General features: G+C 43.9%; 53 non-coding genes and 7 pseudogenes across 53 annotated transcripts; all 60 read right to left on the bottom strand.

Annotated features, from left to right (window-relative positions):
• Positions 1 to 50: 50 nt before the first annotated feature.
• On the bottom strand, positions 51 to 169 carry LOC133787065 (5S ribosomal RNA). The gene has a single exon (XR_009872197.1). It is a non-coding gene; the product is annotated as a 5S ribosomal RNA (ribosomal RNA).
• A 221-nt stretch (positions 170 to 390) lies between these two features.
• Positions 391 to 509, bottom strand: LOC133787008 (5S ribosomal RNA). Its single transcript, XR_009872144.1, has one exon. It is a non-coding gene; the product is annotated as a 5S ribosomal RNA (ribosomal RNA).
• A 221-nt stretch (positions 510 to 730) lies between these two features.
• Positions 731 to 849, bottom strand: LOC133786747 (5S ribosomal RNA). Its single transcript, XR_009871893.1, has one exon. It is a non-coding gene; the product is annotated as a 5S ribosomal RNA (ribosomal RNA).
• A 223-nt stretch (positions 850 to 1,072) lies between these two features.
• On the bottom strand, positions 1,073 to 1,191 carry LOC133787117 (5S ribosomal RNA; annotated as a pseudogene).
• A 221-nt stretch (positions 1,192 to 1,412) lies between these two features.
• Positions 1,413 to 1,531, bottom strand: LOC133786985 (5S ribosomal RNA). The gene has a single exon (XR_009872121.1). It is a non-coding gene; the product is annotated as a 5S ribosomal RNA (ribosomal RNA).
• Positions 1,532 to 1,752: 221 nt separating this feature from the next.
• On the bottom strand, positions 1,753 to 1,871 carry LOC133786880 (5S ribosomal RNA). The gene has a single exon (XR_009872021.1). It is a non-coding gene; the product is annotated as a 5S ribosomal RNA (ribosomal RNA).
• Positions 1,872 to 2,092: 221 nt separating this feature from the next.
• LOC133786657 (5S ribosomal RNA) lies at positions 2,093 to 2,211 on the bottom strand. The gene has a single exon (XR_009871804.1). It is a non-coding gene; the product is annotated as a 5S ribosomal RNA (ribosomal RNA).
• A 218-nt stretch (positions 2,212 to 2,429) lies between these two features.
• LOC133788001 (5S ribosomal RNA) lies at positions 2,430 to 2,548 on the bottom strand. The gene has a single exon (XR_009872985.1). It is a non-coding gene; the product is annotated as a 5S ribosomal RNA (ribosomal RNA).
• A 222-nt stretch (positions 2,549 to 2,770) lies between these two features.
• Positions 2,771 to 2,889, bottom strand: LOC133786635 (5S ribosomal RNA). Its single transcript, XR_009871783.1, has one exon. It is a non-coding gene; the product is annotated as a 5S ribosomal RNA (ribosomal RNA).
• Positions 2,890 to 3,110: 221 nt separating this feature from the next.
• On the bottom strand, positions 3,111 to 3,229 carry LOC133787160 (5S ribosomal RNA; annotated as a pseudogene).
• A 221-nt stretch (positions 3,230 to 3,450) lies between these two features.
• On the bottom strand, positions 3,451 to 3,569 carry LOC133786656 (5S ribosomal RNA). The gene has a single exon (XR_009871803.1). It is a non-coding gene; the product is annotated as a 5S ribosomal RNA (ribosomal RNA).
• Positions 3,570 to 3,787: 218 nt separating this feature from the next.
• On the bottom strand, positions 3,788 to 3,906 carry LOC133786492 (5S ribosomal RNA). The gene has a single exon (XR_009871650.1). It is a non-coding gene; the product is annotated as a 5S ribosomal RNA (ribosomal RNA).
• A 221-nt stretch (positions 3,907 to 4,127) lies between these two features.
• Positions 4,128 to 4,246, bottom strand: LOC133786634 (5S ribosomal RNA). The gene has a single exon (XR_009871782.1). It is a non-coding gene; the product is annotated as a 5S ribosomal RNA (ribosomal RNA).
• A 221-nt stretch (positions 4,247 to 4,467) lies between these two features.
• On the bottom strand, positions 4,468 to 4,586 carry LOC133787055 (5S ribosomal RNA). The gene has a single exon (XR_009872188.1). It is a non-coding gene; the product is annotated as a 5S ribosomal RNA (ribosomal RNA).
• A 221-nt stretch (positions 4,587 to 4,807) lies between these two features.
• Positions 4,808 to 4,926, bottom strand: LOC133787007 (5S ribosomal RNA). Its single transcript, XR_009872143.1, has one exon. It is a non-coding gene; the product is annotated as a 5S ribosomal RNA (ribosomal RNA).
• Positions 4,927 to 5,147: 221 nt separating this feature from the next.
• LOC133786746 (5S ribosomal RNA) lies at positions 5,148 to 5,266 on the bottom strand. The gene has a single exon (XR_009871891.1). It is a non-coding gene; the product is annotated as a 5S ribosomal RNA (ribosomal RNA).
• A 223-nt stretch (positions 5,267 to 5,489) lies between these two features.
• Positions 5,490 to 5,608, bottom strand: LOC133787115 (5S ribosomal RNA; annotated as a pseudogene).
• Positions 5,609 to 5,829: 221 nt separating this feature from the next.
• Positions 5,830 to 5,948, bottom strand: LOC133786655 (5S ribosomal RNA). Its single transcript, XR_009871802.1, has one exon. It is a non-coding gene; the product is annotated as a 5S ribosomal RNA (ribosomal RNA).
• Positions 5,949 to 6,166: 218 nt separating this feature from the next.
• Positions 6,167 to 6,285, bottom strand: LOC133787945 (5S ribosomal RNA). Its single transcript, XR_009872931.1, has one exon. It is a non-coding gene; the product is annotated as a 5S ribosomal RNA (ribosomal RNA).
• Positions 6,286 to 6,507: 222 nt separating this feature from the next.
• Positions 6,508 to 6,626, bottom strand: LOC133786721 (5S ribosomal RNA). The gene has a single exon (XR_009871865.1). It is a non-coding gene; the product is annotated as a 5S ribosomal RNA (ribosomal RNA).
• Positions 6,627 to 6,848: 222 nt separating this feature from the next.
• On the bottom strand, positions 6,849 to 6,961 carry LOC133787168 (5S ribosomal RNA; annotated as a pseudogene).
• A 221-nt stretch (positions 6,962 to 7,182) lies between these two features.
• Positions 7,183 to 7,301, bottom strand: LOC133788154 (5S ribosomal RNA). The gene has a single exon (XR_009873129.1). It is a non-coding gene; the product is annotated as a 5S ribosomal RNA (ribosomal RNA).
• A 221-nt stretch (positions 7,302 to 7,522) lies between these two features.
• Positions 7,523 to 7,641, bottom strand: LOC133786970 (5S ribosomal RNA). Its single transcript, XR_009872107.1, has one exon. It is a non-coding gene; the product is annotated as a 5S ribosomal RNA (ribosomal RNA).
• Positions 7,642 to 7,859: 218 nt separating this feature from the next.
• LOC133786532 (5S ribosomal RNA) lies at positions 7,860 to 7,978 on the bottom strand. The gene has a single exon (XR_009871688.1). It is a non-coding gene; the product is annotated as a 5S ribosomal RNA (ribosomal RNA).
• A 221-nt stretch (positions 7,979 to 8,199) lies between these two features.
• On the bottom strand, positions 8,200 to 8,318 carry LOC133786455 (5S ribosomal RNA). Its single transcript, XR_009871615.1, has one exon. It is a non-coding gene; the product is annotated as a 5S ribosomal RNA (ribosomal RNA).
• Positions 8,319 to 8,536: 218 nt separating this feature from the next.
• LOC133787944 (5S ribosomal RNA) lies at positions 8,537 to 8,655 on the bottom strand. The gene has a single exon (XR_009872930.1). It is a non-coding gene; the product is annotated as a 5S ribosomal RNA (ribosomal RNA).
• A 222-nt stretch (positions 8,656 to 8,877) lies between these two features.
• Positions 8,878 to 8,996, bottom strand: LOC133786633 (5S ribosomal RNA). Its single transcript, XR_009871781.1, has one exon. It is a non-coding gene; the product is annotated as a 5S ribosomal RNA (ribosomal RNA).
• Positions 8,997 to 9,217: 221 nt separating this feature from the next.
• On the bottom strand, positions 9,218 to 9,336 carry LOC133787001 (5S ribosomal RNA). Its single transcript, XR_009872137.1, has one exon. It is a non-coding gene; the product is annotated as a 5S ribosomal RNA (ribosomal RNA).
• Positions 9,337 to 9,558: 222 nt separating this feature from the next.
• On the bottom strand, positions 9,559 to 9,671 carry LOC133787167 (5S ribosomal RNA; annotated as a pseudogene).
• A 221-nt stretch (positions 9,672 to 9,892) lies between these two features.
• Positions 9,893 to 10,011, bottom strand: LOC133786534 (5S ribosomal RNA). Its single transcript, XR_009871690.1, has one exon. It is a non-coding gene; the product is annotated as a 5S ribosomal RNA (ribosomal RNA).
• A 221-nt stretch (positions 10,012 to 10,232) lies between these two features.
• On the bottom strand, positions 10,233 to 10,351 carry LOC133786962 (5S ribosomal RNA). Its single transcript, XR_009872099.1, has one exon. It is a non-coding gene; the product is annotated as a 5S ribosomal RNA (ribosomal RNA).
• Positions 10,352 to 10,569: 218 nt separating this feature from the next.
• On the bottom strand, positions 10,570 to 10,688 carry LOC133787940 (5S ribosomal RNA). The gene has a single exon (XR_009872926.1). It is a non-coding gene; the product is annotated as a 5S ribosomal RNA (ribosomal RNA).
• Positions 10,689 to 10,909: 221 nt separating this feature from the next.
• LOC133788058 (5S ribosomal RNA) lies at positions 10,910 to 11,028 on the bottom strand. Its single transcript, XR_009873038.1, has one exon. It is a non-coding gene; the product is annotated as a 5S ribosomal RNA (ribosomal RNA).
• Positions 11,029 to 11,246: 218 nt separating this feature from the next.
• LOC133786605 (5S ribosomal RNA) lies at positions 11,247 to 11,365 on the bottom strand. Its single transcript, XR_009871755.1, has one exon. It is a non-coding gene; the product is annotated as a 5S ribosomal RNA (ribosomal RNA).
• A 221-nt stretch (positions 11,366 to 11,586) lies between these two features.
• Positions 11,587 to 11,705, bottom strand: LOC133786737 (5S ribosomal RNA). Its single transcript, XR_009871882.1, has one exon. It is a non-coding gene; the product is annotated as a 5S ribosomal RNA (ribosomal RNA).
• Positions 11,706 to 11,926: 221 nt separating this feature from the next.
• On the bottom strand, positions 11,927 to 12,045 carry LOC133786391 (5S ribosomal RNA). The gene has a single exon (XR_009871555.1). It is a non-coding gene; the product is annotated as a 5S ribosomal RNA (ribosomal RNA).
• Positions 12,046 to 12,263: 218 nt separating this feature from the next.
• Positions 12,264 to 12,382, bottom strand: LOC133786289 (5S ribosomal RNA). The gene has a single exon (XR_009871456.1). It is a non-coding gene; the product is annotated as a 5S ribosomal RNA (ribosomal RNA).
• Positions 12,383 to 12,607: 225 nt separating this feature from the next.
• Positions 12,608 to 12,726, bottom strand: LOC133786856 (5S ribosomal RNA). Its single transcript, XR_009871997.1, has one exon. It is a non-coding gene; the product is annotated as a 5S ribosomal RNA (ribosomal RNA).
• A 220-nt stretch (positions 12,727 to 12,946) lies between these two features.
• On the bottom strand, positions 12,947 to 13,065 carry LOC133786624 (5S ribosomal RNA). The gene has a single exon (XR_009871773.1). It is a non-coding gene; the product is annotated as a 5S ribosomal RNA (ribosomal RNA).
• Positions 13,066 to 13,282: 217 nt separating this feature from the next.
• LOC133786521 (5S ribosomal RNA) lies at positions 13,283 to 13,401 on the bottom strand. The gene has a single exon (XR_009871677.1). It is a non-coding gene; the product is annotated as a 5S ribosomal RNA (ribosomal RNA).
• Positions 13,402 to 13,622: 221 nt separating this feature from the next.
• LOC133788057 (5S ribosomal RNA) lies at positions 13,623 to 13,741 on the bottom strand. Its single transcript, XR_009873037.1, has one exon. It is a non-coding gene; the product is annotated as a 5S ribosomal RNA (ribosomal RNA).
• A 218-nt stretch (positions 13,742 to 13,959) lies between these two features.
• LOC133788076 (5S ribosomal RNA) lies at positions 13,960 to 14,078 on the bottom strand. Its single transcript, XR_009873055.1, has one exon. It is a non-coding gene; the product is annotated as a 5S ribosomal RNA (ribosomal RNA).
• Positions 14,079 to 14,299: 221 nt separating this feature from the next.
• Positions 14,300 to 14,418, bottom strand: LOC133788159 (5S ribosomal RNA). Its single transcript, XR_009873134.1, has one exon. It is a non-coding gene; the product is annotated as a 5S ribosomal RNA (ribosomal RNA).
• Positions 14,419 to 14,639: 221 nt separating this feature from the next.
• Positions 14,640 to 14,758, bottom strand: LOC133786380 (5S ribosomal RNA). Its single transcript, XR_009871543.1, has one exon. It is a non-coding gene; the product is annotated as a 5S ribosomal RNA (ribosomal RNA).
• Positions 14,759 to 14,976: 218 nt separating this feature from the next.
• On the bottom strand, positions 14,977 to 15,095 carry LOC133786288 (5S ribosomal RNA). Its single transcript, XR_009871455.1, has one exon. It is a non-coding gene; the product is annotated as a 5S ribosomal RNA (ribosomal RNA).
• A 225-nt stretch (positions 15,096 to 15,320) lies between these two features.
• LOC133786855 (5S ribosomal RNA) lies at positions 15,321 to 15,439 on the bottom strand. Its single transcript, XR_009871996.1, has one exon. It is a non-coding gene; the product is annotated as a 5S ribosomal RNA (ribosomal RNA).
• Positions 15,440 to 15,659: 220 nt separating this feature from the next.
• On the bottom strand, positions 15,660 to 15,778 carry LOC133786623 (5S ribosomal RNA). The gene has a single exon (XR_009871772.1). It is a non-coding gene; the product is annotated as a 5S ribosomal RNA (ribosomal RNA).
• A 221-nt stretch (positions 15,779 to 15,999) lies between these two features.
• Positions 16,000 to 16,118, bottom strand: LOC133786911 (5S ribosomal RNA). Its single transcript, XR_009872051.1, has one exon. It is a non-coding gene; the product is annotated as a 5S ribosomal RNA (ribosomal RNA).
• Positions 16,119 to 16,339: 221 nt separating this feature from the next.
• Positions 16,340 to 16,458, bottom strand: LOC133787125 (5S ribosomal RNA; annotated as a pseudogene).
• A 221-nt stretch (positions 16,459 to 16,679) lies between these two features.
• LOC133788158 (5S ribosomal RNA) lies at positions 16,680 to 16,798 on the bottom strand. The gene has a single exon (XR_009873133.1). It is a non-coding gene; the product is annotated as a 5S ribosomal RNA (ribosomal RNA).
• Positions 16,799 to 17,019: 221 nt separating this feature from the next.
• Positions 17,020 to 17,138, bottom strand: LOC133786368 (5S ribosomal RNA). Its single transcript, XR_009871532.1, has one exon. It is a non-coding gene; the product is annotated as a 5S ribosomal RNA (ribosomal RNA).
• A 217-nt stretch (positions 17,139 to 17,355) lies between these two features.
• Positions 17,356 to 17,474, bottom strand: LOC133786286 (5S ribosomal RNA). The gene has a single exon (XR_009871453.1). It is a non-coding gene; the product is annotated as a 5S ribosomal RNA (ribosomal RNA).
• Positions 17,475 to 17,699: 225 nt separating this feature from the next.
• Positions 17,700 to 17,818, bottom strand: LOC133786854 (5S ribosomal RNA). Its single transcript, XR_009871995.1, has one exon. It is a non-coding gene; the product is annotated as a 5S ribosomal RNA (ribosomal RNA).
• Positions 17,819 to 18,038: 220 nt separating this feature from the next.
• LOC133786622 (5S ribosomal RNA) lies at positions 18,039 to 18,157 on the bottom strand. Its single transcript, XR_009871771.1, has one exon. It is a non-coding gene; the product is annotated as a 5S ribosomal RNA (ribosomal RNA).
• Positions 18,158 to 18,378: 221 nt separating this feature from the next.
• On the bottom strand, positions 18,379 to 18,497 carry LOC133786910 (5S ribosomal RNA). Its single transcript, XR_009872050.1, has one exon. It is a non-coding gene; the product is annotated as a 5S ribosomal RNA (ribosomal RNA).
• Positions 18,498 to 18,718: 221 nt separating this feature from the next.
• On the bottom strand, positions 18,719 to 18,837 carry LOC133787124 (5S ribosomal RNA; annotated as a pseudogene).
• A 221-nt stretch (positions 18,838 to 19,058) lies between these two features.
• On the bottom strand, positions 19,059 to 19,177 carry LOC133786626 (5S ribosomal RNA). Its single transcript, XR_009871775.1, has one exon. It is a non-coding gene; the product is annotated as a 5S ribosomal RNA (ribosomal RNA).
• A 221-nt stretch (positions 19,178 to 19,398) lies between these two features.
• LOC133786357 (5S ribosomal RNA) lies at positions 19,399 to 19,517 on the bottom strand. The gene has a single exon (XR_009871521.1). It is a non-coding gene; the product is annotated as a 5S ribosomal RNA (ribosomal RNA).
• Positions 19,518 to 19,734: 217 nt separating this feature from the next.
• LOC133786718 (5S ribosomal RNA) lies at positions 19,735 to 19,853 on the bottom strand. The gene has a single exon (XR_009871862.1). It is a non-coding gene; the product is annotated as a 5S ribosomal RNA (ribosomal RNA).
• A 225-nt stretch (positions 19,854 to 20,078) lies between these two features.
• LOC133787045 (5S ribosomal RNA) lies at positions 20,079 to 20,197 on the bottom strand. Its single transcript, XR_009872179.1, has one exon. It is a non-coding gene; the product is annotated as a 5S ribosomal RNA (ribosomal RNA).
• Positions 20,198 to 20,369: the final 172 nt, after the last annotated feature.

The following is a 20,369-nucleotide window of genomic DNA, read 5'->3' as shown; positions in this document are numbered from 1 at the left end:
TTTTGAGCCGTAAGTGATTTTTTAAGAACAAAAAAAAAAAGATGTTTTCAGGGGTGCAACACGAGGACTACCCAGGAGGTCACCCCTACTAGGACTACTCTCGCCCAAGAACGCTTAACTGCGGAGTTCTGATGGGATCCGATGCATTAGTCGTGGTATGATCGCACCCGGAATGTCTGGTCCACAATATTGATTTATAACGAACTCGTGTGTCATCCCTTTTCTCCCTCGGATCAACTAGGAACTTCTTATTCGCTGCTTGTTAGTGACCACAGTGTTAACCCCTCAAGGCAAACGAAATAAATGACTATTTAAAGATTGAAAACAGAAAAGACAAACTTTTGAGCCGTAAGTGGATTTTTGAAGAACAAAAAAAAAATGATGTTTTCAGGGGTGCAACAAGAGGACTTCCCAGGAGGTCACCCCTCCTAGTACTACTCTCGTCCAAGCACGCTTAACTGCGGTGTTCTGATGGGATCCGATGCATTAGAGCTGGTATGATCGCACCCGGAATGTTTGGACCGCAATATTCATTTATAGCGAACGCGTGTGTCCTCCATTTTCTCCCTCGGATCAACTAAGAACTTCTTATTCTCTGCTTGTGAGTGACCACGGTGATAACCCCTCGAGGGAAACGAAATAAATGACTCTTTGAAGATTTCAAACAGAAAATACAAACTTTTGAGCTGTAAGTGGGTTTTGGAAGAACAAAAAAAAAATGATTTTTTCAGGGGAGCAACACGAGGAATTCCCAGGAGGTCACCCCTCCTAGTTCTACTCTCGCCCAAGAACGCTTAACTGCGGAGTTCTGATGGGATCCGGTGAATTCGTTCTGGTATGATCGCACCTGGAATGTTTGGTTCGCATTATTCATTTATAGCGAACGCGTGGGTCCTCCCTTTTCTCCCTCGAATCAACTAGGAACTTCTTATTCGCTGCATGTTAGTGACCACGCTGTTAACCACTCAAGGGAAACGAAAGGAATGACTCTTTAAAGATTTAAAACAAAAAATACAAACTATTGAGCCGTAAGTGGATTTTTGAAGAACAAAAAAAAAAAAAGATGGTTTCAGGGGTGCAACACGAGGGCTACCCAGGAGGTCACCCCTCCTAGGACTACTCTCGCCCAAGCACGCGTAACTGCGGAGTTCTGATTCGATCCGATGCATTAGTGCTGGTATGATCGCACCCGGAATGTTTGGTCCGCAATATTCATTAATTGCTAACGCGTGTGTCCTCCCTTTTCTCCCTCGAATCAACTAGGAACTTTTTATTCGCTGCTTGTTAGTGACCACAGTGTTAACCCCTCAAGGGAAACGAAATCAATGACTCTTTAAAGATTTATAACAGAAAATACAAACTTTTGAGCCGTAAGTGGATTTTTGAAGAACAAAAAAAAAAATTTTTTTTCAGGGTTGCAACACGAGGACTTCCCAGGAGGTCACCCTTCCTAGTACTACTCTCGCCCAAGCACGCGTAACTGCGGAGTTCTGATGGGATCCGATGCATTAGTCGTGGTATGATCGCACCCGGAATGTCTGGTCCACAATATTGATTTATAACGAACTCGTGTGTCATCCCTTTTCTCCCTCGGATCAACTAGGAACTTCTTATTCGCTGCTTGTTAGTGACCACAGTGTTAACCCCTCAAGGCAAACGAAATAAATGACTATTTAAAGATTGAAAACAGAAAAGACAAACTTTTGAGCCGTAAGTGGATTTTTGAAGAACAAAAAAAAAATGATGTTTTCAGGGGTGCAACAAGAGGACTTCCCAGGAGGTCACCCCTCCTAGTACTACTCTCGCCCAAGAACGCTTAACTGCGGAGTTCTGATGGGATCCGATGCATTAGTCGTGGTATGATCGCACCCGGAATGTCAGGTCCACAATATTGATTTATAACGAACTCGTGTGTCATCCCTTTTCTCCCTCGGATCAACTAGGAACTTCTTATTCGCTGCTTGTTAGTGACCACAGTGTTAACCCCTCAAGGCAAACGAAATAAATGACTATTTAAAGATTGAAAACAGAAAAGACAAACTTTTGAGCCGTAAGTGGATTTTTGAAGAACAAAAAAAAAAAAAATTTTTCAGGGTTGCAACACGAGGACTTCCCAGGAGGTCACCCTTCCTAGTACTACTCTCGCCCAAGCACGCGTAACTGCGGAGTTCTGATGGGATCCGATGCATTAGTGCTGGTATGATCGCACACAAAATGTCTGGTCCGCAATATTCATTTATAGCGAACGCGTGTGTCCTCCCTTTCCTCCCTCGGATAAACTAGGAACTTCTTATTCGCTGCTTGTGAGTGACCACGGGGTTAACCCCTCAAGGGAAACGAAATAAATGACTCTTTAAAGATTTAAAACAGAAAATACAAACTTTTGAGACGTAAGTGGATTTTTGAAGAAAAAAAAAATGATTTTTTCAAGGGTGCAACACGAGGACTTCCCAGGAGGTCACCCCTCCTAGTACTACTCTCGCCCAAGCACGCTTAACTGCGGAGTTCTGATGGGATCCGGTGCATTAGTGCTGGTATGATCTCACCCGGAATGTTTGGTCCGCAATATTCATTTATAGCGAACGCGTGTGTCCTCCCTTTCCTCCCTCGGATCAACTTGGAACTACTTATTCGCTGCTTGTGAGTGACCACGGTGTTAACCCCTCGAGGGAAACAAAATAAACGACTCTTTAAAGATTTAAAACAAAAAAAAAAAAACTTTTGAGCCGTAAGTGGCTTTTTGAAGAACCAAAAAAAAATGATGTTTTCAGGGGAGCAACACGAGGACTTCCAAGGAGGTCACCCATCCTAGTACTACTCTCGCCCAAGCACGCTTAACTGCGGAGTTCTGATGGGAACCGATGCATTAGTGCTGGTATGATCGCACACAAAATTTTTGGTCCACAATATTCATTTATAGCGAGCGCGTGTGTCCTCCCTTTTCTCCCTCGGATCAACTAGGAACTTCTTATTCGCTGCTTCTTTGTGACCACGGTGTTAACCCCTCAAGGGAAACGAAATAAATGACTCTTTAAAGATTTAAAACAGAAAATACAAACTTTTGAGCCGTAATCGGGTTTTTGAAGAACAAAAAAAAAATGATTTTTTCAGGGGACCAACACGAGGACTACCCAGGAGGTCACCCCTACTAGGACTACTCTCGCCCAAGAACGCTTAACTGCGGAGTTCTGATGGGATCCGATGCATTAGTTGTGGTATGATCGCACCCGGAATGTCTGGTCCACAATATTGATTTATAACGAACTCGTGTGTCATCCCTTTTCTCCCTCGGATCAACTAGGAACTTCTTATTCGCTGCTTGTTAGTGACCACAGTGTTAACCCCTCAAGGCAAACGAAATAAATGACTATTTAAAGATTGAAAACAGAAAAGACAAACTTTTGAGCCGTAAGTGGATTTTTGAAGAACAAAAAAAAAATAATTTTTTCAGGGTTGCAACACGAGGACTTCCCAGGAGGTCACCCTTCCTAGTACTACTCTCGCCCAAGCACGCGTAACTGCGGAGTTCTGATGGGATCCGATGCATTAGTGCTGGTATGATCGCACACAAAATGTCTGGTCCGCAATATTCATTTATAGCGAACGCGTGTGTCCTCCCTTTCCTCCCTCGGATAAACTAGGAACTTCTTCTTCGCTGCTTGTGAGTGACCACGGGGTTAACCCCTCAAGGGAAACGAAATAAATGACTCTTTAAAGATTTAAAACAGAAAATACAAACTTTTGAGACGTAAGTGGATTTTTGAAGAAAAAAAAAATGATTTTTTCAGGGGTGCAACACGAGGACTTCCCAGGAGGTCACCCCTCCTAGTACTACTCTCGCCCATGCACGCTTAACTGCGGAGTTCTGATGGGATCCGATGCATTAGTGCTGGTATGATCTCACCCGGAATGTTTGGTCCGCAATATTCATTTATAGCGAACGCGTGTGTCCTCCCTTTCCTCCCTCGGATCAACTTGGAACTTCTTATTCGCTGCTTGTGAGTGACCACGGTGTTAACCCCTCGAGGGAAACAAAATAAACGACTCTTTAAAGATTTAAAACAAAAAAAAAAAAACTTTTGAGCCGTAAGTGGCTTTTTGAAGAACCAAAAAAAATGATGTTTTCAGGGGAGCAACACGAGGACTTCCAAGGAGGTCACCCATCCTAGTACTACTCTCGCCCAAGCACGCTTAACTGCGGAGTTCTGATGGGAACCGATGCATTAGTGCTGGTATGATCGCACACAAAATGTTTGGTCCACAATATTCATTTATAGCGAGCGCGTGTGTCCTCCCTTTTCTCCCTCGGATCAACTAGGAACTTCTTATTCGCTGCTTCTTTGTGACCACGGTGTTAACCCCTCAAGGGAAACGAAATAAATGACTCTTTAAAGATTTAAAACAGAAAATACAAACTTTTGAGCCGTAATCGGGTTTTTGAAGAACAAAAAAAAAATGATTTTTTCAGGGGACCAACACGAGGACTACCCAGGAGGTCACCCCTCCTAGTACTACTCTCGCCCAAGAACGCTTAACTGCGGAGTTCTGATGGGATCCGGTGCATTAGTCGTGGTATGATCGCACCCGGAATGTTTGGTCCACAATATTGATTTATAACGAACGCGTGTTTCCTCCCTTTTCTCCCTCGGAACAACTAGGAACTTCTTATTCGCTGCTTGTTAGTGACCACAGTGTTAAACCCTCAAGGCAAACGAAATAAATGACTATTTAAAGATTGAAAACAGAAAAGACAAACTTTTGAGCCGTAAGTGGATTTTTGAAGAACAAAAAAAAAATGATGTTTTCAGGGGTGCAACAAGAGGACTTCCCAGGAGGTCACCCCTCCTAGTACTACTCTCGTCCAAGCACGCTTAACTGCGGTGTTCTGATGGGATCCGATGCATTAGAGCTGGTATGATCGCACCCGGAATGTTTGGACCGCAATATTCATTTATAGCGAACGCGTGTGTCCTCCATTTTCTCCCTCGGATCAACTAAGAACTTCTTATTCTCTGCTTGTGAGTGACCACGGTGATAACCCCTCGAGGGAAACGAAATAAATGACTCTTTGAAGATTTCAAACAGAAAATACAAACTTTTGAGCTGTAAGTGGGTTTTGGAAGAACAAAAAAAAAATGATTTTTTCAGGGGAGCAACACGAGGAATTCCCAGGAGGTCACCCCTCCTAGTTCTACTCTCGCCCAAGAACGCTTAACTGCGGAGTTCTGATGGGATCCGGTGAATTCGTTCTGGTATGATCGCACCTGGAATGTTTGGTTCGCATTATTCATTTATAGCGAACGCGTGGGTCCTCCCTTTTCTCCCTCGAATCAACTAGGAACTTCTTATTCGCTGCATGTTAGTGACCACGCTGTTAACCACTCAAGGGAAACGAAAGGAATGACTCTTTAAAGATTTAAAACAAAAAATACAAACTATTGAGCCGTAAGTGGATTTTTGAAGAACAAAAAAAAAAAAAGATGGTTTCAGGGGTGCAACACGAGGGCTACCCAGGAGGTCACCCCTCCTAGGACTACTCTCGCCCAAGCACGCGTAACTGCGGAGTTCTGATTCGATCCGATGCATTAGTGCTGGTATGATCGCACCCGGAATGTTTGGTCCGCAATATTCATTAATTGCTAACGCGTGTGTCCTCCCTTTTCTCCCTCGAATCAACTAGGAACTTTTTATTCGCTGCTTGTTAGTGACCACAGTGTTAACCCCTCAAGGGAAACGAAATCAATGACTCTTTAAAGATTTATAACAGAAAATACAAACTTTTGAGCCGTAAGTGGATTTTTGAAGAACAAAAAAAAAATAATTTTTTCAGGGTTGCAACACGAGGACTTCCCAGGAGGTCACCCTTCCTAGTACTACTCTCGCCCAAGCACGCGTAACTGCGGAGTTCTGATGGGATCCGATGCATTAGTGCTGGTATGATCGCACACAAAATGTCTGGTCCGCAATATTCATTTATAGCGAACGCGTGTGTCCTCCCTTTCCTCCCTCGGATAAACTAGGAACTTCTTATTCGATGCTTGTGAGTGACCACGGGGTTAACCCCTCAAGGGAAACGAAATAAATGACTCTTTAAAGATTTAAAACAGAAAATACAAACTTTTGAGACGTAAGTGGATTTTTGAAGAAAAAAAAAATGATTTTTTCAGGGGTGCAACACGAGGACTTCCCAGGAGGTCACCCCTCCTAGTACTACTCTCGCCCAAGCACGCTTAACTGCGGAGTTCTGATGGGATCCGGTGCATTAGTGCTGGTATGATCTCACCCGGAATGTTTGGTCCGCAATATTCATTTATAGCGAACGCGTGTGTCCTCCCTTTCCTCCCTCGGATCAACTTAGAACTTCTTATTCGCTGCTTGTGAGTGACCACGGTGTTAACCCCTCGAGGGAAACAAAATAAACGACTCTTTAAAGATTTAAAACAAAAAAAAAAAAACTTTTGAGCCGTAAGTGGCTTTTTGAAGAACAAAAAAAAAATGATGTTTTCAGGGGAGCAACACGAGGACTACCCAGGAGGTCACCCCTCCTAGTACTACTCTCGCCCAAGCACGCTTAACTGCGGAGTTCTGATGGGATCCGGTGCATTAGTTCTGGTATGATCGCACCAGGAATGTTTGGTTCGCATTATTCATTTATAGCGAACGCGTGTTTCCTCCCTTTTCTCCCTCGGAACAACTAGGAACTTCTTATACGCTGCTTTTTTGTGATAACGGTGTTAAACCCTCAAGGGAAACGAAAGTAATGACACTTTAAAGATTTAAAACAAAAAATACAAACTTTTGAGCCGTAAGTGGATTTTTGAAGAACAAAAAAAAAAAAGATGTTTTCAGGGGTGCAACACGAGGACTGCCCAGAAGGTCACCCCTCCTACTCTCGCCCAAGCACGCTTAACTGCGGAGTTCTGATGGGATCCGATCCATTAGTGCTGGTATGATCGCACCCGGAATGTCTGGTCCACAATATTTATTTATAATGAACACGTGTGTCCTCCCTTTTCTCCCTCGGATCAAATAGGAACTTCTTATTCGCTGCTTGTTAGTGACCACGGTGTTAACCCCTCAAGGGAAACGAAACTAATGACTCTTTAAAGATTTAAAACAAAAAATACAAACTTCTGAGCCGTAAGTGGATTTTTGAAGAACAAAAACAAAATGATGTTTTCAGGGGTGCAACACGAGGACTTCCCAGGAGGTCACCCCTCCTAGTACTACTCTCGCCCAAGCACGCTTAACTGCGGATTTCTGATGGGATCCGGTGCATTAGTGCTGGTATGATCCCACCCGGAATGTTTGGTCCGCAATATTCATTTATAGCGAACACGTGTGTCCTCCCTTTTCTCCCTCGGATCAACTAAGAACTTCTTATTCGCTGCTTGTTAGTGACCACGGTGTCAACCCCTCAAGGGAAACGATATCAATGACTCTTTAAAGATTTAAAACAGAACATACAAACTTTTGAGCCGTAAGTGGATTTTTGAAGAACAAAAAAAAAATGATTTTTTCAGGGGAGCGACACGAGGACTTCCCAGGAGGTCACCCCTCCTAGTACTACTCTCAACCAGGCACGCTTAACTACGGAGTTCTGATGGGAACCGGTGCATTAGTTCTGGTATGATCGCACCCGTAATGTTTGGTTCGCAATATTCATTTATAGCGAACGCGTGTGTCCGCCCTTTTCTCCCTCGGATCAACTAAGAACTTCTTATTCGCTGCTCGTTAGTGGCCACGGTGTTAACCCCTCAAGAGAAACGAAATAAATGACTCTTTCAAGATTTAAATCAGAAAATACAAACTTTTGAGCCGTAAGTGGATTTTTGAAGAAAAAAAAAATGATGTTGTCAGGGGTGCAACACGAGGACTTCCCAAGCGGTCACCCATACTAGTACTACTCTCGCCCAAGCACGCTTAACTGCGGAGTTCTGATGGGATCCGGTGCATTAGTGCTGGTATGATCGCACCCGGAATGTTTGGTCCGCAATATTCATTAATTGCTAACGCGTGTGTCCTCCCTTTTCTCCCTCGGATCAACTAGGAACTTCTTATTCGCTGCTTGTTAGTGACCACGGTGTGATCCTCTCAAGGGAAACGAAACTAATGACTCTTTAAAGATTTAAAACAGAAAATACAAACTTTTGAGCCGTAAGTGGATTTTTGAAGAACAAAAACAAAATGATGTTTTCAGGGGTGCAACACGAGGACTTCCCAGGAGGTCACCCCTCCTAGGACTACTCTCGCCCAAGCACGCTTAACTGCGGAGTTCTGATGGGATCCGGTGCACTAGTGCTGGTATGATAGCACCCGGAATGTTTGGTCCGCATTATTCATTTATAGCATGCGCGTCTGTCCTCCCTTTTCTCCCTCGGATCAACTAAGAACTTCTTATTCGTTGCTTGTTAGTGGCCACGGTGTTAACCCCTCAAGGGAAACGAAATAAATGACTCTTTCAAGATTTAAAACAGAAAATACAAACTTTTGAGCCGTAAGTGGATTTTTGAAGAAAAAAAAAATGATGTTTTCAGGGGTGCAACACGAGGACTTCCCAGGAGGTCACCCCTCCTAGTACTACTCTCGCCCAAGCACGCTTAACTGCGGAGTTCTGATGGGATCCGGTGCATTAGTGCTGGTATGATCTCACCCGGAATGTTTGGTCCGCAATATTCATTTATAGCGAACGCGTGTGTCCTCCCTTTCCTCCCTCGGATCAACTTGGAACTTCTTATTCGCTGCTTGTGAGTGACCACGGTGTTAACCCCTCGAGGGAAACGAAATAAACGACTCTTTAAAGATTTAAAACAAAAAAAAAAAAACTTTTGAGCCGTAAGTGGCTTTTTGAAGAACCAAAAAAAAATGATGTTTTCAGGGGAGCAACACGAGGACTTCCAAGGAGGTCACCCATCCTAGTACTACTCTCGCCCAAGCACGCTTAACTGCGGAGTTCTGATGGGAACCGATGCATTAGTGCTGGTATGATCGCACACAAAATGTTTGGTCCACAATATTCATTTATAGCGAGCGCGTGTGTCCTCCCTTTTCTCCCTCGGATCAACTAGGAACTTCTTATTCGCTGCTTCTTTGTGACCACGGTGTTAACCCCTCAAGGGAAACGAAATAAATGACTCTTTAAAGATTTAAAACAGAAAATACAAACTTTTGAGCCGTAATCGGGTTTTTGAAGAACAAAAAAAAAATGATTTTTTCAGGGGACCAACACGAGGACTACCCTGGAGGTCACCCCTCCTAGTACTACTCTCGCCCAAGCACGCTTAACTGCGGAGTTCTGATGGGATCCGGTGCATTAGTTCTGGTATGATCGCACCCGGATTGTTTGGTTCGCAGTATTCATTTATAGCGAACGCGTGTTTCCTCCCTTTTCTCCCTCGGAACAACTAGGAACTTCTTATTCGCCGCTTTTTTGTGACAACGGTGTTAAACCCTCAAGGGAAACGAAAGTAATGACACTTTAAAGATTTAAAACAAAAAATACAAACTTTTGAGCCGTAAGTGGATTTTTGAAGAACAAAAAAAAAAAAGATGTTTTCAGGGGTGCAACACGAGGACTACCCAGAAGGTCACCCCTCCTACTCTCGCCCAAGCACGCTTAACTGCGGAGTTCTGATGGGATCCGATCCATTAGTGCTGGTATGATCGCACCCGGAATGTCTGGTCCACAATATTTATTTATAATGAACTCGTGTGTCCTCCCTTTTCTCCCTCGGATCAACTAGGAACTTCTTATTCGCTGCTTGTTAGTGACCACGGTGTTAACCCCTCAAGGGAAACGAAACTAATGACTCTTTAAAGATTTAAAACTAAAAATACAAACTTCTGAGCCGTAAGTGGATTTTTGAAGAACAAAAACAAAATGATGTTTTCAGGGGTGCAACACGAGGACTTCCCAGGAGGTCACCCCTCCTAGTACTACTCTCGCCCAGGCACGCTTAACTGCGGATTTCTGATGGGATCCGGTGCATTAGTGCTGGTATTATCCCACCCGGAATGTTTGGTCCGCAATATTCATATATAGCGAACACGTGTGTCCTCCCTTTTCTCCCTCGGATCAACTAAGAACTTCTTATTCGCTGCTTGTTAGTGACCACGGTGTTAACCCCTCAAGGGAAACGATATCAATGACTCTTTAAAGATTTAAAACAGAACATACAAACTTTTGAGCCGTAAGTGGATTTTTGAAGAACAAAAAAAAAATGATTTTTTCAGGGGAGCGACACGAGGACTTCCCAGGAGGTCACCCCTCCTAGTACTACTCTCAACCAGGCACGCTTAACTGCGGAGTTCTGATGGGAACCGGTGCATTAGTTCTGGTATGATCGCACCCGTAATGTTTGGTTCGCAATATTCATTTATAGCGAACGCGTGTGTCCGCCCTTTTCTCCCTCAGATCAACTAAGAACTTCTTATTCGCTGCTTGTTAGGGGCCACGGTGTTAACCCCTCAAGGGAAACGAAATAAATGACTCTTTCAAGATTTAAATCAGAAAATACAAACTTTTGAGCCGTAAGTGGATTTTTGAAGAAAAAAAAAATGATGTTTTCAGGGGTGCAACACGAGGACTTCCCAAGCGGTCACCCATACTAGTACTACTCTCGCCCAAGCACGCTTAAATGCGGAGTTCTGATGGGATCCGGTGCATTAGTGCTGGTATGATCGCACCCAGAATGTTTGGTCCGCAATATTCATTAATTGCTAACGCGTGTGTCCTCCCTTTTCTCCCTCGGATCAACTAGGAACTTCTTATTCGCTGCTTGTTAGTGACCACGGTGTGATCCTCTCAAGGGAAACGAAACTAATGACTCTTTAAAGATTTAAAACAGAAAATACAAACTTTTGAGCCGTAAGTGGATTTTTGAAGAACAAAAACGAAATGATGTTTTCAGGGGTGCAACACGAGGACTTCCCAGGAGGTCACCCCTCCTAGGACTACTCTCGCCCAAGCACGCTTAACTGCGGAGTTCTGATGGGATCCGGTGCACTAGTGCTGGTATGATCGCACCCGGAATGTTTGGTCCGCATTATTCATTTATAGCATGCGCGTCTGTCCTCCCTTTTCTCCCTCGGATCAACTAAGAACTTCTTATTCGTTGCTTGTTAGTGGCCACGGTGTTAACCCCTCAAGGGAAACGAAATAAATGACTCTTTCAAGATTTAAAACAGAAAATACAAACTTTTGAGCCGTAAGTGGATTTTTGAAGAAAAAAAAAATGATGTTTTCAGGGGTGCAACACGAGGACTTCCCAAGCGGTCACCCATACTAGTACTACTCTCGCCCAAGCACGCTTAACTGCGGAGTTCTGATGGGATCCGGTGTATTAGTGCTGGTATGATCGCACCCAGAATGTTTGGTCCGCAATATTCATTAATTGCTAACGCGTGTGTCCTCCCTTTTCTCCCTCGAATCAACTAGGAACTTCTTATTCTCTGCTTGTTAATGACCACGGTGTGATCCTCTCAAGGGAAACGAAACTAATGACTCTTTAAAGATTCAAAACAGAAAATACAAACTTTTGAGCCGTAAGTGGATTTTTGAAGAACAAAAACAAAATGATGTTTTCAGGGGTGCAACACGAGGACTTCCCAGGAGGTCACCCCTCCTAGGACTACTCTCGCCCAAGCACGCTTAACTGCGGAGTTCTGATGGGATCCGATGCATTAGTGCTGGTATGATCGAACCCGGAATGTCTGGGCCGCAATATTTATTTATAACGAACGCGTGTGTCCACCCTTTTCTCCCTCGGATCAACTAGGAACTTTTTATTCGCTGCTTGTTACTGACCACAGTGTTAACCCCTCAAGGGAAACGAAATCAATGACTCTTTAAAGATTTATAACAGAACATACAAACTTTTGAGCCGTAAGTGGATTTTTGAAGAACAAAAAAAAAATGACTTTTTCAGGGGTGCAACACGAGGACTTCCCAGGAGGTCACCCCTCCTAGTACTACTCTCGCCCAAGCACGCTTAACTGCGGAGTTCTGATGGGATCCGGTGCATTAGTGCTGGTATGATCGCACCCGGAATGTTTGGTACGCAATATTAATTTATAGCGAACGCGTGTGTCCTCCCTTTCCTCCCCCGGATCAACTAGGAACTTCTTATTCGCTGCTTGTGAGTGACCACGGAGTTAACCCCTCAAGGGAAACGAAATAAATGACTCTTTAAAGATTTAAAACAGAAAATACAAACTTTTGAGCCGTAAGTGGATTTTTGAAGAAAAAAAAAATGATTTTTTCAGGGGTGCAACACGAGGACTTCCCAGGAGGCCACCCCTCCTAGTACTACTCTCGCCCAAGCACGCTTAACTGCGGAGTTCTGATGGGATCCGGTGCATTAGTGCTGGTATGATCTCACCCGGAATGTTTAGTCCGCAATATTCATTTATAGGGAACGCGTGTGTCCTCCCTTTCCTCCCTCGGATCAACTAGGAACTTCTTATTCGCTGCTTGTGAGTGACCACGGTGTTAACCCCTCGAGGGAAACGAAATAAACGACTCTTTAAAGATTTAAAACAAAAAATACAAACTTTTGAGCCGTAAGTGGATTTTTGAAGAACAAAAAAAAAAAAAAAGATGGTTTCAGGGGTGCAACATGAGGACTACCCAGGAGGTCACCCCTCCTAGTACTACTCTCGCCCAAGCACGCTTAACTGCGGAGTTCTGATGGGATCCGGTGCATTAGTTCTGGTATGATCCCACCCGGAATGTTTGGTCCGCAATATTCATTTATAGCGAGCGCGTGTGTCCTCCCTTTTCTCCCTCGGATCAACTAGGAACTTCTTATTCGCTGCTTGTTTGTGACCACGGTGTTAACTCCTCAAGGGAAACGAAATAAATGACTCTTTAAAGATTTAAAACAGAAAATACAAACTTTTGAGCCGTAATCGGGTTTTTGAAGAACAAAAAAAAATGATTTTTTCAGGGGAGCAACACGAGGACTTCCCAGGAGGTCACCCCTCCTAGTACTACTCTCGCCCAAGCACGCTTAACTGCGGAATTCTGATGGGATCCGGTGCATTAATTCTGGTATGATCGCACCCGGAATGTTTGGTTCGCATTATTCATTTATAGCGAACGCGTGTTTCCTCCCTTTTCTCCCTCGGATCAACTAGGAACTTCTTATTCGCTGCTTGTTAGTGACCACGGTGTTAACCCCTCAAGGGAAACGAAAGTAATGACTCTTTAAAGATTTAAAACAAAAAATACAAACTTTTGAGCCGTAAGTGGATTTTTGAAGAAAAAAAAATGATGTTTTCAGGGGTGCAACACGAGGACTTCCCAAGCGGTCACCCATACTAGTACTACTCTCGCCCAAGCACGCTTAACTGCGGAGTTCTGATGGGATCCGGTGCATTAGTGCTGGTATGATCGCACCCGGAATGTTTGGTCCGCAATATTCATTAATTGCTAACGCGTGTGTCCTCCCTTTTCTCCCTCGGATCAACTAGGAACTTCTTATTCGCTGCTTGTTAGTGACCACGGTGTGATCCTCTCAAGGGAAACGAAACTAATGACTCTTTAAAGATTTAAAACAGAAAATACAAACTTTTGAGCCGTAAGTGGATTTTTGAAGAACCAAAACGAAATGATGTTTTCAGGGGTGCAACACGAGGACTTCCCAGGAGGTCACCCCTCCTAGGACTACTCTCGCCCAAGCACGCTTAACTGCGGAGTTCTGATGGGATCCGGTGCACTAGTGCTGGTATGATCGCACCCGGAATGTTTGGTCCGCATTATTCATTTATAGCATGCGCGTCTGTCCTCCCTTTTCTCCCTCGGATCAACTAAGAACTTCTTATTCGTTGCTTGTTAGTGGCCACGGTGTTAACCCCTCAAGGGAAACGAAATAAATGACTCTTTCAAGATTTAAAACAGAAAATACAAACTTTTGAGCCGTAAGTGGATTTTTGAAGAAAAAAAAAATGATGTTTTCAGGGGTGCAACACGAGGACTTCCCAAGCTGTCACCCATACTAGTACTACTCTCGCCCAAGCACGCTTAACTGCGGAGTTCTGATGGGATCCGGTGTATTAGTGCTGGTATGATCGCACCCAGAATGTTTGGTCCGCAATATTCATTAATTGCTAACGCGTGTGTCCTCCCTTTTCTCCCTCGAATCAACTAGGAACTTCTTATTCTCTGCTTGTTAGTGACCACGGTGTGATCCTCTCAAGGGAAACGAAACTAATGACTCTTTAAAGATTCAAAACAGAAAATACAAACTTTTGAGCCGTAAGTGGATTTTTGAAGAACAAAAACAAAATGATGTTTTCAGGGGTGCAACACGAGGACTTCCCAGGAGGTCACCCCTCCTAGGACTACTCTCGCCCAAGCACGCTTAACTGCGGAGTTCTGATGGGATCCGATGCATTAGTGCTGGTATGATCGCACCCGGAATGTCTGGGCCGCAATATTTATTTATAACGAACGCGTGTGTCCACCCTTTTCTCCCTCGGATCAACTAGGAACTTTTTATTCGCTGCTTGTTACTGACCACAGTGTTAACCCCTCAAGGGAAACGAAATCAATGACTCTTTAAAGATTTATAACAGAACATACAAACTTTTGAGCCGTAAGTGGATTTTTGAAGAACAAAAAAAAAATGACTTTTTCAGGGGTGCAACACGAGGACTTCCCAGGAGGTCACCCCTCCTAGTACTACTCTCGCCCAAGCACGCTTAACTGCGGAGTTCTGATGGGATCCGGTGCATTAGTGCTGGTATGATCGCACCCGGAATGTTTGGTACGCAATATTAATTTATAGCGAACGCGTGTGTCCTCCCTTTCCTCCCCCGGATCAACTAGGAACTTCTTATTCGCTGCTTGTGAGTGACCACGGAGTTAACCCCTCAAGGGAAACGAAATAAATGACTCTTTAAAGATTTAAAACAGAAAATACAAACTTTTGAGCCGTAAGTGGATTTTTGAAGAAAAAAAAAATGATTTTTTCAGGGGTGCAACACGAGGACTTCCCAGGAGGCCACCCCTCCTAGTACTACTCTCGCCCAAGCACGCTTAACTGCGGAGTTCTGATGGGATCCGGTGCATTAGTGCTGGTATGATCTCACCCGGAATGTTTAGTCCGCAATATTCATTTATAGGGAACGCGTGTGTCCTCCCTTTCCTCCCTCGGATCAACTAGGAACTTCTTATTCGCTGCTTGTGAGTGACCACGGTGTTAACCCCTCGAGGGAAACGAAATAAACGACTCTTTAAAGATTTAAAACAAAAAATACAAACTTTTGAGCCGTAAGTGGATTTTTGAAGAACAAAAAAAAAAAAAAAGATGGTTTCAGGGGTGCAACATGAGGACTACCCAGGAGGTCACCCCTCCTAGTACTACTCTCGCCCAAGCACGCTTAACTGCGGAGTTCTGATGGGATCCGGTGCATTAGTTCTGGTATGATCCCACCCGGAATGTTTGGTCCGCAATATTCATTTATAGCGAGCGCGTGTGTCCTCCCTTTTCTCCCTCGGATCAACTAGGAACTTCTTATTCGCTGCTTGTTTGTGACCACGGTGTTAACTCCTCAAGGGAAACGAAATAAATGACTCTTTAAAGATTTAAAACAGAAAATACAAACTTTTGAGCCGTAATCGGGTTTTTGAAGAACAAAAAAAAATGATTTTTTCAGGGGAGCAACACGAGGACTTCCCAGGAGGTCACCCCTCCTAGTACTACTCTCGCCCAAGCACGCTTAACTGCGGAATTCTGATGGGATCCGGTGCATTAATTCTGGTATGATCGCACCCGGAATGTTTGGTTCGCATTATTCATTTATAGCGAACGCGTGTTTCCTCCCTTTTCTCCCTCGGATCAACTAGGAACTTCTTATTCGCTGCTTGTTAGTGACCACGGTGTTAACCCCTCAAGGGAAACGAAAGTAATGACTCTTTAAAGATTTAAAACAAAAAATACAAACTTTTGAGCCGTAAGTGGATTTTTGAAGAACAAAAAAAATAAGATGTTTTCAGGGGTGCAACACGAGGACTACCCAGGAGGTCACCCCTCCAAGGACTACTCTCGCCCAAGCACGCTTAACTGCGGAGTTCTGATGGGATCCGATCCATTAGTGCTGGTATGATCGCACCCGGAATGTCTGGTCCACAATATTTATTTATAATGAACTCGTGTGTCTTCCCTTTTCTCCCTCGGATCAACTAGGAACTTCTTATTCGCTGCTTGTTAGTGACCACGGTGTTAACCCCTCAAGGGAAACGAAACTAATGACTCTTTAAAGATTTAAAACAAAAAATACAAACTTTTGAGTCGTACGTGGATTTTTGAAGAAAAAAAACAAAATGATGTTTTCAGGGTTGCAACACGAGGACTTCCCAGGAGGTCACCCTTCCTAGTTCTACGTACGCCCTAGCACGCTTAACTGCGGAGTTCTGATGGGATCCGGTGTATTATTGCTGGTATGATCTCACCCGGAATGTTTGGTCCGCAATATTTATTTATAACGAACGCGTGTGTCCACCCTTTTCTCCCTCGGATCAACTAGGAACTTTTTATTCGCTGCTTGTTACTGACCACAGTGTTAACCCCTCAAGGGAAACGAAATCAATGACTCTTTAAAGATTTATAACAGAACATACAAACTTTTGAGCCGTAAGTGGATTTTTGAAGAACAAAAAAAAAATGACTTTTTCAGGGGTGCAACACGAGGACTTCCCAGGAGGTCACCCCTCCTAGGACTACTCTCGCCCAAGCACGCTTAACTGCGGAGTTCTGATGGGATCCGATGCATTAGTGCTGGTATGATCGCACCCGGAATGTCTGGGCCGCAATATTTATTTATAACGAACGCGTGTGTCCACCCTTTTCTCCCTCGGATCAACTAGGAACTTTTTATTCGCTGCTTGTTACTGACCACAGTGTTAACCCCTCAAGGGAAACGAAATCAATGACTCTTTAAAGATTTATAACAGAACATACAAACTTTTGAGCCGTAAGTGGATTTTTGAAGAACAAAAAAAAAATGACTTTTTCAGGGGTGCAACACGAGGACTTCCCAGGAGGTCACCCCTCCTAGTACTACTCTCGCCCAAGCACGCTTAACTGCGGAGTTCTGATGGGATCCGGTGCATTAGTGCTGGTATGATCGCACCCGGAATGTTTGGTACGCAATATTAATTTATAGCGAACGCGTGTGTCCTCCCTTTCCTCCCCCGGATCAACTAGGAACTTCTTATTCGCTGCTTGTGAGTGACCACGGAGTTAACCCCTCAAGGGAAACGAAATAAATGACTCTTTAAAGATTTAAAACAGAAAATACAAACTTTTGAGCCGTAAGTGGATTTTTGAAGAAAAAAAAATGATTTTTTCAGGGGTGCAACACGAGGACTTCCCAGGAGGCCACCCCTCCTAGTACTACTCTCGCCCAAGCACGCTTAACTGCGGAGTTCTGATGGGATCCGGTGCATTAGTGCTGGTATGATCTCACCCGGAATGTTTAGTCCGCAATATTCATTTATAGGGAACGCGTGTGTCCTCCCTTTCCTCCCTCGGATCAACTAGGAACTTCTTATTCGCTGCTTGTGAGTAACCACGGTGTTAACCCTTCGAGGGAAACGAAATAAACGACTCTTTAAAGATTTAAAACAAAAAATACAAACTTTTGAGCCGTAAGTGGATTTTTGAAGAACAAAAAAAAAAAAAAAGATGGTTTCAGGGGTGCAACATGAGGACTACCCAGGAGGTCACCCCTCCTAGTACTACTCTCGCCCAAGCACGCTTAACTGCGGAGTTCTGATGGGATCCGGTGCATTAGTTCTGGTATGATCCCACCCGGAATGTTTGGTCCGCAATATTCATTTATAGCGAGCGCGTGTGTCCTCCCTTTTCTCCCTCGGATCAACTAGGAACTTCTTATTCGCTGCTTGTTTGTGACCACGGTGTTAACTCCTCAAGGGAAACGAAATAAATGACTCTTTAAAGATTTAAAACAGAAAATACAAACTTTTGAGCCGTAATCGGGTTTTTGAAGAACAAAAAAAAATGATTTTTTCAGGGGAGCAACACGAGGACTTCCCAGGAGGTCACCCCTCCTAGTACTACTCTCGCCCAAGCACGCTTAACTGCGGAATTCTGATGGGATCCGGTGCATTAATTCTGGTATGATCGCACCCGGAATGTTTGGTTCGCATTATTCATTTATAGCGAACGCGTGTTTCCTCCCTTTTCTCCCTCGGATCAACTAGGAACTTCTTATTCGCTGCTTGTTAGTGACCACGGTGTTAACCCCTCAAGGGAAACGAAAGTAATGACTCTTTAAAGATTTAAAACAAAAAATACAAACTTTTGAGCCGTAAGTGGATTTTTGAAGAACAAAAAAAATAAGATGTTTTCAGGGGTGCAACACGAGGACTACCCAGGAGGTCACCCCTCCAAGGACTACTCTCGCCCAAGCACGCTTAACTGCGGAGTTCTGATGGGATCCGATCCATTAGTGCTGGTATGATCGCACCCGGAATGTCTGGTCCACAATATTTATTTATAATGAACTCGTGTGTCTTCCCTTTTCTCCCTCGGATCAACTAGGAACTTCTTATTCGCTGCTTGTTAGTGACCACGGTGTTAACCCCTCAAGGGAAACGAAACTAATGACTCTTTAAAGATTTAAAACAAAAAATACAAACTTTTGAGTCGTACGTGGATTTTTGAAGAAAAAAAACAAAATGATGTTTTCAGGGTTGCAACACGAGGACTTCCCAGGAGGTCACCCTTCCTAGTTCTACGTACGCCCTAGCACGCTTAACTGCGGAGTTCTGATGGGATCCGGTGTATTATTGCTGGTATGATCTCACCCGGAATGTTTGGTCCGCAATATTTATTTATAACGAACGCGTGTGTCCACCCTTTTCTCCCTCGGATCAACTAGGAACTTTTTATTCGCTGCTTGTTACTGACCACAGTGTTAACCCCTCAAGGGAAACGAAATCAATGACTCTTTAAATATTTATAACAGAACATACAAACTTTTGAGCCGTAAGTGGATTTTTGAAGAACAAAAAAAAAATGACTTTTTCAGGGGTGCAACACGAGGACTTCCCAGGAGGTCACCCCTCCTAGGACTACTCTCGCCTAAGCACGCTTAACTGCGGAGTTCTGATGGGATCCGATGCATTAGTGCTGGTATGATCGCACCCGGAATGTCTGGGCCGCAATATTTATTTATAACGAACGCGTGTGTCCACCCTTTTCTCCCTCGGATCAACTAGGAACTTTTTATTCGCTGCTTGTTACTGACCACAGTGTTAACCCCTCAAGGGAAACGAAATCAATGACTCTTTAAAGATTTATAACAGAACATACAAACTTTTGAGCCGTAAGTGGATTTTTGAAGAACAAAAAAAAAATGACTTTTTCAGGGGTGCAACACGAGGACTTCCCAGGAGGTCACCCCTCCTAGTACTACTCTCGCCCAAGCACGCTTAACTGCGGAGTTCTGATGGGATCCGGTGCATTAGTGCTGGTATGATCGCACCCGGAATGTTTGGTACGCAATATTAATTTATAGCGAACGCGTGTGTCCTCCCTTTCCTCCCCCGGATCAACTAGGAACTTCTTATTCGCTGCTTGTGAGTGACCACGGAGTTAACCCCTCAAGGGAAACGAAATAAATGACTCTTTAAAGATTTAAAACAGAAAATACAAACTTTTGAGCCGTAAGTGGATTTTTGAAGAAAAAAAAATGATTTTTTCAGGGGTGCAACACGAGGACATCCCAGGAGGCCACCCCTCCTAGTACTACTCTCGCCCAAGCACGCTTAACTGCGGAGTTCTGATGGGATCCGGTGCATTAGTGCTGGTATGATCTCACCCGGAATGTTTAGTCCGCAATATTCATTTATAGGGAACGCGTGTGTCCTCCCTTTCCTCCCTCGGATCAACTAGGAACTTCTTATTCGCTGCTTGTGAGTAACCACGGTGTTAACCCTTCGAGGGAAACGAAATAAACGACTCTTTAAAGATTTAAAACAAAAAATACAAACTTTTGAGCCGTAAGTGGATTTTTGAAGAACAAAAAAAAAAAAAAAGATGGTTTCAGGGGTGCAACATGAGGACTACCCAGGAGGTCACCCCTCCTAGTACTACTCTCGCCCAAGCACGCTTAACTGCGGAGTTCTGATGGGATCCGGTGCATTAGTTCTGGTATGATCCTACCCGGAATGTTTGGTCCGCAATATTCATTTATAGCGAGCGCGTGTGTCCTCCCTTTTCTCCCTCGGATCAACTAGGAACTTCTTATTCGCTGCTTGTTTGTGACCACGGTGTTAACTCCTCAAGGGAAACGAAATAAATGACTCTTTAAAGATTTAAAACAGAAAATACAAACTT

Source organism: Humulus lupulus, chromosome 6, assembly GCF_963169125.1.
Source record: "Humulus lupulus chromosome 6, drHumLupu1.1, whole genome shotgun sequence".
In the NCBI taxonomy this organism is placed as follows: Eukaryota; Viridiplantae; Streptophyta; class Magnoliopsida; order Rosales; family Cannabaceae; genus Humulus; species Humulus lupulus.
Note: the sequence above shows the minus strand (reverse complement) of the source record. Positions and strands in the feature narration are given on the sequence as shown.